The sequence below is a fragment of the Ixodes scapularis genome, unplaced genomic scaffold (assembly GCF_016920785.2).
Source record: "Ixodes scapularis isolate PalLabHiFi unplaced genomic scaffold, ASM1692078v2 PGA_scaffold0__279_contigs__length_252992795, whole genome shotgun sequence".
In the NCBI taxonomy this organism is placed as follows: domain Eukaryota; kingdom Metazoa; phylum Arthropoda; class Arachnida; order Ixodida; family Ixodidae; genus Ixodes; species Ixodes scapularis.
This window is the reverse complement of record NW_024609835.1, coordinates 37,789,239-37,802,582: the sequence shown is the minus strand read 5'-3', so window position 1 is coordinate 37,802,582 and position 13,344 is coordinate 37,789,239.

Here is a 13,344-nt window from a genome sequence, read left to right as displayed (position 1 = left end):
TTGCGGTCCGCCAAGCAAGTCTCGGCAACAGAAACTATACCGCTTAAACGGCCTTCAATAGCGAGTTTTAGTAGACCGTGTTTCCCCCTCCACTAAGCCCCTTACGCTACCCGGAACTCTACAGCCAAGGCTATCGGCGCGCAGGCGCAGTAGTAAATTCGTTGCGGAGGGCTTAGCGGAGGGGGAAACGCGATCTACTAAAACTCCCGATTGAGGACTTTCCGTTATGCCATAGTCCCTAATAGCTTAAACACAGGGCATGGAAAGGGTTTCGGGAATTTTATTACTGTTCACCGGGTGCAATGTACTTGAAGTGACGCGCTATAAATACAATATATTTCAAGGAACAGTACAAGTAATTTTAACATAATCTTTCATGATGCCCTTTCATTCCCTATACAAGTGTTTTTTAAGTGGTATGCATGGCTCCAGGGGTAATCAGAGATGCATCCGTTTTTTACGGAAAGGACAGCATATTATGTATAAAGTCAAGTGGCCACAAAGTAGTTGTTTTACTCTCGCTGACGAGCTATTTGACACAATCAACTGATAAGGGACTTATTTATGTCGTTCTTATAGCCGCCATTACTTCGCTATGAGAGATGACCACATGACGTCTCGAAAGAGCGCGTTTTCCCACGACGATACGCCATTTTTTTGTTTTCAAATTTGGGGGATGTACATTGAAGTTGGGAGTTTTACTTCCCTCAAAAATACCAGAAAAAAAATCTTTAGTAGAGTACAAGTACATGCTCAGAGAATATACTTCAAGTAAAGCACAAGTTTTGTGAACAGTAGTACTATAAGTACCATGTAGTTAAAGTGCTTCCCAACGGCACCATGACAGAACAGCACACGACAAAACAGCACGCGACAAAACAGCACGGTCAAAACAGCACACGTCAAAAAAAGCGCAGCGTCAAAACAGCACGACGACAAAACAGCACGCGTCAAAATAGCACGCGACAAAACAGCACAGCGTCAAAACGGCGCAGCGACAGAAGAGCACGTGCCAAAACAGCGCGGTGTCAAAACAGCACAGCGTCAGAACAGCACAGCGTCAAAACAGGACATTGACAATAGAGCTTGGGTTTGGCGTTTTCGATTTCAATTATTTTGAAATTCAGCGTACATTTTTCGGTTTATTTCAAGCAGAATTTTTCGGTTTATTGCTGAGTATATGCATAAACTTTTCAGTTCTTTTCGGTTTATTGACGAAAACCATTATACTGACAAAAATGCAATACTTAAAGACGTTTCTTTAAAATGAATGGTGAGTGGACCAGGTACTGAATTTCTTATTTGTTGCTCTCTGTGGCAGCCGACGCGGCCTGTTCGACAAGACGGACTGGGGCCCTATCGTGATCTGACATTATCGTCGTGGGCTCGTACTTGTACACAGGACAAACATGAGCTTTACTACCACTTCAGTCGGAGCGGCAAATACCAAAATCCACAAAACTGCAAGCATTCTGCTCTGTGCGCCTTTTCCCCATTTTCACGACTGCGAGAGGTGGTTAATTCGCGCAGTCCAAGAAACGACAATAAATCAATCGTATTTATGCCCCCCTCTAGTGGACGGAAGCTATGGGTGCGGCATTTACGGATTAAACTCTTCTCTGAACAAAGAATTCGACACACAAATTTCTATCAGGTGAAAAACCCACATTTCGTCCAAAAGACTATTGCGTCGGTTCAACTTTTGTTGAAAGTTGAACCGATCTCGGAGACAGGTTAAAACTGCGGAAGGAATTGGTCATACGGTCAGTAATGAAGCACATTCCCCCACCCACACCTCCGAACGCCCTCGAAAATATTGACCTTTTTCAGTTAAAACCAAATTTTTAAAAAAAGATTTCGTCGTACTTTTACTCATTTTATTGGTTTATACCGAAAACGCTGAACCCTAAATATAGCGATGGAGTTAAAAAAATTCATGTTTCAAAGTAGGCACTGTATAAGAATGGAGGGTTTAGGCCGATTCCTCAAAAGTCATCTCGTCGACGGCCAATTTGTCGAATCCGTTCTCATGGGAGCAAGTTCGCACATGAAGGCTCCCTGGGCATTCTGGCTATTTCTCGAGAAGTTCTGCTAACATTGACGCTCAAGTTTGCTGGTGATGTCGTCTACAATAAACGAATCAATCGCACGACAGTGTGCTGTTGTTAGTTGTTAAAATAAAACAGAAAGTGTGTGCGGCAACGGTGTACTTAGCCCACGCTGTACGGCAACAGCACTGAGGTTATGGCATGTTTCTGCTTCACCGGTTTCCACTCGATCGAAGCCTTCGTCGGAAATAATCTGTGAATTTATCTCAAAACAACTTCTCGCCTACAAGCTGCAGCCACGTGTTTCTAGGACATTTTATTCACGGCTAATGAACCCCGCAGAATCGTTGCCCATTGTACACCTTGAATTCGCTCGAAATTAAAGTTACCTTACCTTCCCGGTTCTATCAAGGCATCTGTAATCGGCGCATCTCCTGCTTTTTTGGGGGAGACGTTCTACGCTTAGGTGGTAATTACGAAACGACGAGTACTACGGAACCTCACCAGACCGCCGTAAACCAGACGGTTCATAACTTCAACTTATGGATTTCTTTTTCCCAATAAGTTGTCATCTTTCGTTGGTTCTAAAAAAAAAAAAAAAAAGAAAGAAGACCAGACAACGCGCATCGACGTGAAGATATCACCTCTAACTACCCAATCTCTTCAGTGGTCAGCGTAGTTAAGTAGTAGCAAGAACTGCTAACTTCGTTTGTTTTTAGCAATAGCACAGCAGCACCAGTCGGGACACTGACTCAGCAATGAAATAGGCAATAAATTCCTTTATAACCTAGCGACAATATATGAAAGGGTTAAGGAGGTTCGACATTATTTGCGCAGAGAGAGGTGAAGAGCGCGCTCGAAGTTGCTACTTGCGTGCTGTTTTGTCGCTGTGCTGTTTTGCCGCCGCGCTGTTTTGGCACGTGCTATTCTGTCGCTGTGCCGTTTTGACGTTGTGCTGTTTTGTCGCGTGCTATTTTGACGCCTGCTGTTTTGTCGCCGTGCTGTTTTGACGCTGTGCTGTTTTGACGCGTGCTGTTTTGACCGTGCTGTTTTGTCGCGTGCTGTTTTGGCGTGTGCTATTCTGTCGCGTTCCCCTTCCCAACACAGATTGTTTATTATGTTTTGTGTAAAAACACGTTGGGGGAATTACATAGGTTTCTCGAACGATTGTCGAATCTTGGGAGATCTGCATATTATAGGTTTTGGGAGGAAAGGCAACGCAAACAGATAACCTTTGTGTTGCCCTTTAGCACGCGATTCTTCAAGTAAAGAGCAAACTAAAGGAGCACCATGTGAGCTTCAAAATGGGTGCTACATTTTGTTGCCACTTTCAAGTGAAGTTGCAGTATGTACAGCTCCTGTAGTGGGTGAGAGTTTCCACGGTAGAGAGCAGTGGGTACAAGCCCTGTCTTCGAATCTCCAAGTCTCCCTGAACTTCGGAACACACACCCAAAAAAAAAAAAAAAAAAAAAAAAAAAAACACGCCAGTTTTTGGATCTAAACTTGCAGTTACTCGGCCTCACTTGCGACGTGTCTGTCCGCTTCCCGCGCAGCTATGGTATGGTTGTTGCAGTGAGGGAAGGGGGGGGGGGGGGGGGGGGCTGAAAGTTTTAAGGTTTTCCGGATCCTCCAAACAACTTCCCCCCTCCCCTTCCCCCCCCCCCCCCCCTTCCGCCCAGCCTGCGCCACATGCTTCCCCCTCTTGTCAAATATCAGCTGATATTCCAACATCTAATCCCTTTTTGTGCAGGAATGTTTGTTGATAAGTTCACCTGCCACTAAAATTCGAAAGTAATTTGTAATTTGAGTGAAACTTCCCCGAGAAAATTAATTAAAGTAATCTACTAATTACCGAAATAAAAATGTTATGCAAAGTTACTAAACTACTCAGAAAAGTAGTTAAACTATGGTAACTTGAGTAGTGTAGTTGAACTACGTTCAAGTTTGGCAGTATATGACGCCACAGTCGCCACTGAGCTTGTTGCCAAACAAAAAGGGGGCGAATAAAGTAATGTTGCCCACCAGTGCACGCGTGTACGCCTGCACTCTTGCACTGGCACGTAGCGTAAACTTAAACATGATCACGCACTCCCGCTCATTTACGTCCATCTCGACAAACTCTCATGCCCACACACACACACACGCACACAGACACACATACTCATGCCCCCCCCCCCCCCCCTCTCACACACACACCTTACAGCCTCATAAAGCTCCCGAACGCGCGCGTAATCTCCCTCGCGGGCAAACACCGCCGCGCAGACGTATGCACGCGAATATACAGCCACATAGAAAGCGGGAAATAGACGTGTATGTACTCAGGAGGCGAGCGGAGGCACATGAGGCGCGCTCACTTTATCGCCTCCCAGCAAAGCGGATCATCTTGGACAGCCCCTGGGCCCTGCGGCCCGAGCCCTTCGTCGCCGGGGAATTCCAATATGCGGACCACCCCGATATGAGTTATGCCGGTCCAGACTCGGCTTCCCGGGATCACCGACGACGAGGCAGCTGGAGGTGCTTCGAGCGGAAACGCCGAAAAGAGCCGAGGCCGTCCGAGGGGCCTCTTCCCGTTTCGAGGAAGCCCCCGGGTAACACGGCGATCGCGTCGTCTCGCAGAGATATGCGGGCACCTTTTTTCGAGTGACTGTTGAAATGTTGTTGAAATATGACGTAGTTGGGTTGGGCGACTCGCTTAAATGAAAAAATAATAAGAATTTAGCTCAGGGGCGGATTTTGAGGTCAAGCTCGGTGAGTTTGCAAATATATCGAAGGTCACGGACATGTTTATTGTCACATAAGGATACTGCGGATATGTAGATAATCGCCATTTTACCGAGTACAAGCGGTTATTTGTTTCTAAACGAGACTGCATTTTTCGTTGATACGCTATTCGCTGACTGAGACAACCAAATAACGTGAACATATACATTTTGTCAAGAGAGTTGTCAAGGAATCCGATCCTACTTTGATGTTTCAAATTCTTTTGAAGAGACAATTCCAGCCGTGGCGCTAGAACATCTTGTTCGAATTCCCCGAAGTTGTTACCACTGCCAAGCAACCACCACGGCTTCGTCAAATGATCGGGAATAGTCAATCCGGAAGCGAAACTATGGTTTCTTGCCTTAAATAGGTTCCCCAAAGTTGTTACCACTGCCAAGCAAGTATCCCGCCTCCATCTACCGATCGCAGGCAGCCAATCCGGAACTAGGAGTACAATTTTGTACCTTGTCTAGACTATCCCAAAGTGGCTTCCGTTGCCCAGCAAGTATCACGTCTTCATTGAACGATCTTAAATAGCAAATCTTGACCTAAAACAAGAATTTCCTACTGACTACATGCCGGCTGCTTGATCACTCGAATACTTCTTACTGACTCGAATGGTTGCAGACTAAGCCTACACGATTCCCCATTTTTCGAAAGAGAGACAAAAAAAAGAAAAGAGGCCTAGATTTTTACTTATTTTGGCAGACGAAAAGTTTCGCAACTCTCCCCAAGGACATGGCCCCGACAATGCCGAAAAAAAAAAAAAAAAAGAAAAAAACAAGAGTGGCCGAGTCTGTCTGTCTGTCGGAAACTTCGCTGAAAGCAAAACAAATCAATGCAAAATATATAAAACTCGTGATTTAGGAAAAGAATGTGCGAAGAAAGAGGGAAGCAGGGTGGCTCCACTATGGGACGCAAACGGCAGGGCCAGAGTGGAAGTATTGGGGAAGAGAAAGATCCAGGGAAAAGAAAGGGAGGAGGAAACATTCGGAGGGAATCTTCACAGCCGATGGATCGATGCCTCAGTCGATCGTTTGCACACGCACACGAAAAAGGTAAGGAAGGAAAGAGAGGAGCAGGTCGCGTAGAAGAGAAAGATAAAAAGAAAGAGAGAGAGAGAAAAAGAGGGGGTAGAGAGAGAGAGAGAGAGAGAGCTGTCTCCCGTCCACCGAGAATGGACGATCGTCGTAAGGTCGCCTGTGTGAGGGGCCGTGATCGCGGTATTTGTGTACGACCGTCGATGACTTGAGCCGTTCTTGCCGCTCGGTAGCGGTGCGGAGGAGCGGGGTATCCTGCTTCATCGTTGGAGAGACGCGTTACGAGGGTCATGTCGCGAGGAAAATGGGCTCTTTTCTTTCTTTCGTGAGATCAATCAGCGTGAAAAGTTGCCGGCGCAAATAGCCGGTTGTTAAGGGTGCGTGTGCCTTTCGCCGATATTTGTTTACTACACGACGCCGGAGAGTTTTCAAGTGTTATATTTTTGTTGCTTTTTTTAAGTTTCATTGCGCGATTTAATCGAATCGGAGTAATAAGCGTTGGTGTATACATTTATAACTAGGACGACATAGGCTTTGGTGGATTTCAGCACTACGTCAGCGGTGCTCAATATCGAAAACGTGCAGAAAAAAAGAAATGCTGGAAAACGTTGGGTAATTTTTTTGTTGTTTGGTCGAATATTAGAGGTCAATTGGAAAAGAAAAAAAAATCAACTACGAAAAAAGATAAATATCCCGAGAAGTATATCTTACGCACACATAAAAGCACATGACGGGATACGTACACCGCATTTAAAATCAACTCTTTCAGCACTAGTCAAATATGAAACCCCAACCGCGTTGGTTAAAATTAATGTAAAAATAATATATTTAAAAAAGGCAATTACGCCGGCATCTGTGCGCAGCTGCTTAGAAGCAAATATATAATGTATTTCTTCTGTAGTTCAAGTCTGAGCCTTGTCTCGATCGATCGTCCAAAGCATAAGCTCGCTTTCGCACCATCTGCTTGGCTCGCTCTATATTATTTTGAAGTTTAAAAACAACTTTTTTTTTAATTGAGAGAGAGGGGAAAATTAGAAGAGCAAGTGCAACGCTTTGAGCCTTCCGTACCGTGTACGCGTGCTCGTGAAGTGAAGGCGCCATTGAGGACAACATTTTCGGACTTCTAAGTTTGAAGCTTGGCTCGTATTGACAAGAGGACAAAGAACGGCCTTAATTAAAACCGCGGTACTTGGGTATTTATTTTAATAAATGCAGAGAATTTTTTTTTGTTATAGTCACTGACGGAATAAGAACGACAGCGAGGTGTTTCAGTTGTCCCGCCTCAAGCGCGAGCTAATCGCTACCTTCGAAAACGCTTCGACGTCTTGTGCACTTCGAACGCTCGCGCAGCAAAAGCATGACGGAAGGCACGGCGCGCGTGCTAGCGGCCAGCCGTTCGGAAGGCACGCCTTGCCACTCTCATTCTGTGAATTACTATAGGTCGGTTTTTTGTAAACAAGGTCAAAGCAAAAACAAGCCGTGTTGTTAAAAAACGCGTGCCTCTCGGGTTAAAAAAAAAAAAATTAAACAGGAACAAAAATAACTTAGATGCCTTATTTTATTTGAGAAACAAACACCATATCGTCGTTCGTTCCATTTTTAAAACCATGAATATTACTGTCACCAAAGACTCCAGGCTAACGGTTGTACTGCACCCGCTAAATTTCTCATCTACAGCTGAGAGCGGAGTCGCCCGTTGAAGCAGACAAAGTTCAGGCTGTAGAAACATGCACACACCCCAGTTGTTTTCACGCACGGGTTAGGCATAGAAGTATCTTTAGTGCTGTGTAATTCTGACGTAAAAAAAAATATCAGCCAAACTTTTATACACGAGAGAAATTACCTACAACAGCACACCCAGCGAAATCGAGACCACTATAGGGGCTCACATATAAGTCGGGCAGAAACACAAACACGGCGGGCACGGTTACCCAGCGTTCGCTGAAATCAACCCCGACAACCGAGCGTCCGCGTACTCGACTACAGGAGCCTAAGATCAGCTCGGATGCAATTCCAATTTCCGGAGCCTGTCAACCGAGGGAAAATCGTTTCCACAGCGGCGAAAAGAGAAGAAATAGACGAGCGTGCCGCTCAAACGAACCGAATGGCGAAATCTTCTACGTAGCCGTCTTTGTTTCACTTTTATTTTTTTTTTTCATTGTTTCACTGATTTTTTTTTTCCGAAACGTGTAACGCGTAATGAACGCTCTCTGCTTTCGTGTTAGGGTACGTCCGTCACAAGGGAGCGCTGACGTAATCTAATTCGTGCAGGAGGACGGGGCAATATCACCTTTAGAAGACAAGGCCGCTCGCGCCTTTCGCCTCCACTCGTCATCAGTTGTGGATCCACGCAGTGTCTTTGAGCGGCTCACAACGAGACGAAAAGACTGACGTGTTTGCGGCGACTCTCGCGGAGCTTTAGCGTGTTTGCCGCGTGGGGCGGGTTGGGGTCCACTAGTGGTGACGTCATCCGTGGGCCTTGTCTTCTAGGTTGTTTTTTTTTACCGCGGGAGATCCCATACCTATCCTGCCCTCCGGAGCGTTGCAACCAGACGATCGAAACCAGTGTGCAACCAACACCCTTTCGCAAAGCCAACAAACGCAAAAAAAAAAAAAAAAAAAAGAAAAAAAAAAAAAAGAAAGGAAAAAAATTGTGGTTGAAGGGACGTTGTTGTAGTATATAAATGCTTTGTCGAGCTTAAGCCTGGAAGCGGGATGGAGGAATATAATTAACTCAGCTTTGTTACGTCACGGGGCGGTGTAGGCGCGTCGGGCGCACTTCCGGTGTGGGGCTGTGGGCGGAAATCGCCACGTTGAACGTTCATTCCTGTGTTGTTTTGGAAGAAACCAGGCAGAAACATGTTTTCTTGTCAAAACGCCGCAACTGGGGCTCTGCTAGAAAAACCGGGAAAGGTTTGAATGTCAGTTTTTGTGTGTCTTCTGCCTGCTAGGTTTTTTCGAGTATGTGGATAGAGGCCGTGAAAAAGGAAAATCAGACGCCGTCGGACCACGAGTGCTTGTGCGGGAAGCACTTTGGGGTGACTTCACGGATACTTGTGGTCGTCAGATTTATTTGTTTTGTTCCAACATGAACGCGGGAAAACCGTCAAGTTGCTTTGATCACTTGTGGACAAGTTCAGTGCGTCTTCAAGTTCAAACGACTGCCTGATCGTTCGAACTGTCGTCTGCTTTTTCAAACGTTTCTACTTGTCGTCTGCTCGTTCGAACGACAGCGGGCCTTGGGCCAGATATGGACCCGTTAATTGCGATAAGAAGTAAGTGCAGGCCTCAAAAGACTTATGTTTGAAGGTTGGTAGCGGTAAGTAGGCTCGGTGTTAACAGTAGATTCAAGGAAATGTTGATAATTGTTACATGTGGCCATCATCGACTTGTTACGCCTGATTCACTTGGTACCATTCTGCTTGCAATTTTCAGTATCGACGTCAACGATCTCAGCTTCAGTTCAAGCTTTCGTAACCCGAGCGGCGTCATGATTGAAAATAGAGAGCAGAATCTCATCTTGCGAATCAGGCTTTAGCGTTCATTCTGTGGCGTCCACGCGGAATGAATCGCCGCATGTCATATTATTCACGCGACGTTTTGCGGTGTACGAGCCTCGCTAATTTTGATGAGACAGCTAAAATAGTCAGACATTGCCAGTAAGATGTAGGATAAAAAATTCCAACGCGAAAAAGAACACGGGGACTCACACTGACGCCAACATCACCTTCCAGTGTTTTTTTTTGGCGATGGCGAGCTTTTCGCTTACACTCCATCGCGCATGCGCGGCGCCGGTGGCGTCCGCTAGGGGAGCTCCGGCTTGTTTGTAAACATGAGTTCATCTATACACCAACTCATGTTTGCAAACAAACCGGAGCGCCCCTAGCGGACGCCACCGGCGCCGCGCATGCGCGATGGAGTGTGGGCAAGAAGCTCGCCGTCGCCAATAAACAAACCATTGAAATGCGATGTTGTCGGCGTCGGCGTAGGTCCCCCTGCCCTTTTTCGCGTTCGAATTGTTGATTCTATGTCTTCACAGCAATGTCTGACTACTTCAGCGGCCTCAGCGAAATTACCGAGGCTCGTTACACCGCAAAACTTCGTGTGGATATTGTGACATGCAGCGATTCATGCTGCCTGGACGCCGCACAATGGTCGCTAAAGCCCGATTCGCATGATGAGATTTCGCTCGCAAATTTCACTCGTGACGTCACTCGGGCTGCAAAAGCGTGAACCGTAGCTGAGATGGTCGACGTCGATACAGAAAATCGCAAGCAGAATCTGACGGGCCAAGTGAGTCAGGCATAACAAGTCGGTGATGGCCACTGGTAACAATGATCAACATCTCCTTGCATTCACTGTTTACATCGAGCCTGTTTACCAACCTTAAAACTTAAGTCTTTTGAGGCCTGCACTTACTTCTTATTGCAAGTACCGGGCCAGCATTTGGTCTACAGGCCGGTGTCGTCTAAAAGAGCAGACGACAAGCAGAAACGTTTGAAAGAGCAGACGACAGTTCGAACAATCAGGCGGCCGTTTGAAGACGCACTGAACGTGGTCCGCAGGTGGTCCGTACAACTTGACGGTTTTCCGGCGTTCATGTTGGAACAAAACAAATAAATCTGATGACCACAAGTATCCGTGAATTCAACCCTGAGTGCTCCCCGCCCAAGCAATCATGGTCCCACGGCGTCTGGTTTTCCCTTTTCACGGCACATATCCCGTTCTTGGACGAACAGAGCACATGAAAACTGACCTTCAAACCTTGCTTGACTTCTTTGGTACTGCCCCAGCCGTGGGGTTTTGACGAGAAAGCAGGTTTTTGTCTGGTTCCTTTCAAACAAACGCACGAATACACGTCCCAAATGGGGACATCCGCCCACAGTCCCAGAGAGGAAGTGCGCCCGCCGCCCGACGCTCCAACACCGCGCCGTGACGTAACAGAAATGAGTTCGAGTATAGTTTGCTTTCAAAATTCGTAATTGAGGTACTTCGAACTTTTTGTTTACTTTTGAATATAATTCTTTCTTTTGTTATCTTGCGGCTCTTTGTAGCGTGATATTTATTGATTTGAAAATACACCACCGTGATTTTGAAAAAAAAAACCAGGCGCCGTACCACGCCACGTCACTGTGGTGGCGCTGCCGTCGGCAGTGCGCATGAGCAGCTTCTCTATCTCGGGTGAATCTGGTTCCAGCGCGCGCGCAGTGCTGACGTGGGCACACGCGGGCATATTTGTGTTTCGTGTACACTTTCACGTGCACGCTACAGCTGCTTACACGCATGGCGCTTCCAGTGGATACACCACAACTTTCATTTGTGTGCCCGAGGACATATATGTCACCCTGAGCGCTGAGTACCTTGTCACATATAAGGACGCAATTGTGAGGTCACCACCACGAAAGGTCACCACCACGAAAGGTTGGCAAGGAAGTAAAACTATCACACACATGCAAACCGACTTTGGGGAAAAAAAAAACCGCTAAGGTTAACTTACAATTATAGCAAACAGGCGATTGAACAACGTAAAAAAGAAAAACGAAAGGGAAACGCGTTGAGCGCTCGGTGAAGGTGGGTACACCCTTTTCAAAAGGGCGCACCATCCAGTAGCATGCAAAACCAAATACTCGAGTTTGCAATTGTTTTGGCAGGTACCCTTTGAGCATAAATTGGGCGTGAGGGCTGCGTCCGTATTCGGCAACAACGCGGCTCAACTTGTATTGAAAACGAGCGCATCGTCAACGTTCGGCGACCAGTCGCATTTAATCAGACGCTTTAAAGAAAAATTGCGACCGTGAATGTTAGTTTAAAGAGCTTTGAAAAGGGTTCATCTGGACGGCGCAGAGATGTCGACCAGTGCTGCCGAATCGTTAAAAAAAAAAAAAGAAGAAACAATAATAGGATAGAAGTAGCATGATTCCAATCGTCAAAGGCAAACTTAATACGTGATGGGGAATAGACACACACACACAAAAAAAAAAGGGGGGGACAGAGAAGAGAGTCAGACAGGACAGGGCGTATTTAGTCATTTCAAAGCATGTAAAATATTGGGAATATTTTTGGTTTGTGTCAGAAATGCATATTTTGTTTCTGAGTCAATATAGTGGAGAACTGTCATCGCTTCAGAGATACAGCTAGTAACTCAATTCGAACTATTTTCGACGTCAAAATTACGTGATTCAAATAGAAGAAGAGTGGTCGGAACCGTGGTTGAAACTATCAAGTAATGTAATAAGAGACGTGAAAAAAAAAAAAAGATTATAAACGGATGGCTATACCCTTGAACGCATTGGCAGCTATGTGCTCTGCACTCTCCAGCCGCAGGGAGAGCCGCTGAGCTAGCTACTGTTATTGAAACGCCTACGATATTCAGACAAGTTATATAAAAAGAAAAAAAAAAAACGGAAAGGACAATGAAGAATGGTATACCCCGTTTCAACTTAATGGTGCCCTGAGTAGCTTTTTTAGATCGCCTAAATATGGCAATAACTCAATCTGCGGGCTCTTATAATCCCGGAACTCTATAAAGCATGGAAATACGGGCCGATTTCCATATTAAAAAGAAACAATCAAAGAACGAACACACCGAGGCCGTCTGCGGCGATGGGAGGAGCATTGTTCACGCAGCCAGGACGACATGGGACCAACGAAAACGCTGTTATTACAAAATGTGTATGCTTTTAATAAATGCAAATAAGAGTAGTCGAGAAATTGTCATTTTTCGCGGAGAGGGAACATAAAGGCCGGTTCTCACATGTAGCGAAGCGCTGATGGAGCACTATCCACGTATCATCAGCTACTTATCGTCTGCCATGAGCAACAGTTTTGACGGTGCGATACAAGGCTGGCGAACACTCAGGACGCGCTTAGCGCGAGGTTAGCGCTATGCTTGTAGCGCTCCGCTGCATGTGTTAACAGGTCTTTATACTTCAATGAAGCGCGAGCCACATGTACGGCGAAACCTTCTGGGCCCGTTTGCTCGAAGCGCTAACCGCGGCTAAAGTTAGCCGCAGTATCTAGGAGAGGGATTTTGAAATCACGTGACTGGGCTCGGTAGGGATGCGGGGAAACATGGCGTTGCCCCAGTGAGTGAGCGCCGCTCGCTTTGGAACTAATATGTCGTTGTGGTTGCAATATCGGGCGCGTTAGTCAGCAACGAATAATGCAGGAGGCTTTCGCTTTGCCTTACCTCACTTAAACCGCAAAGCATGAACAATGACATCGCCGCATTGTTTTAGATAGTGTTTTGATTCCGGGCATTTCTAAGCCTAAATGAACGCGATAATTGTCGGCATGGCAACGTCTTTGGAAAGCGGAACAGCGTCCCGACAGACGTGCGGACTGCCGGAATGACCTTGGGGGGAGAGGGTTTTCGTAGCATCGGAGAGCGTTGAAAACCCCCGCCTCCTACCGTCGTATTCGCGGTCGGACGTCGGATCGGATGGTTTCGTCGTACATGTGTTTCGCGCTTAATCGTCTCAAAAGCAACGCACATG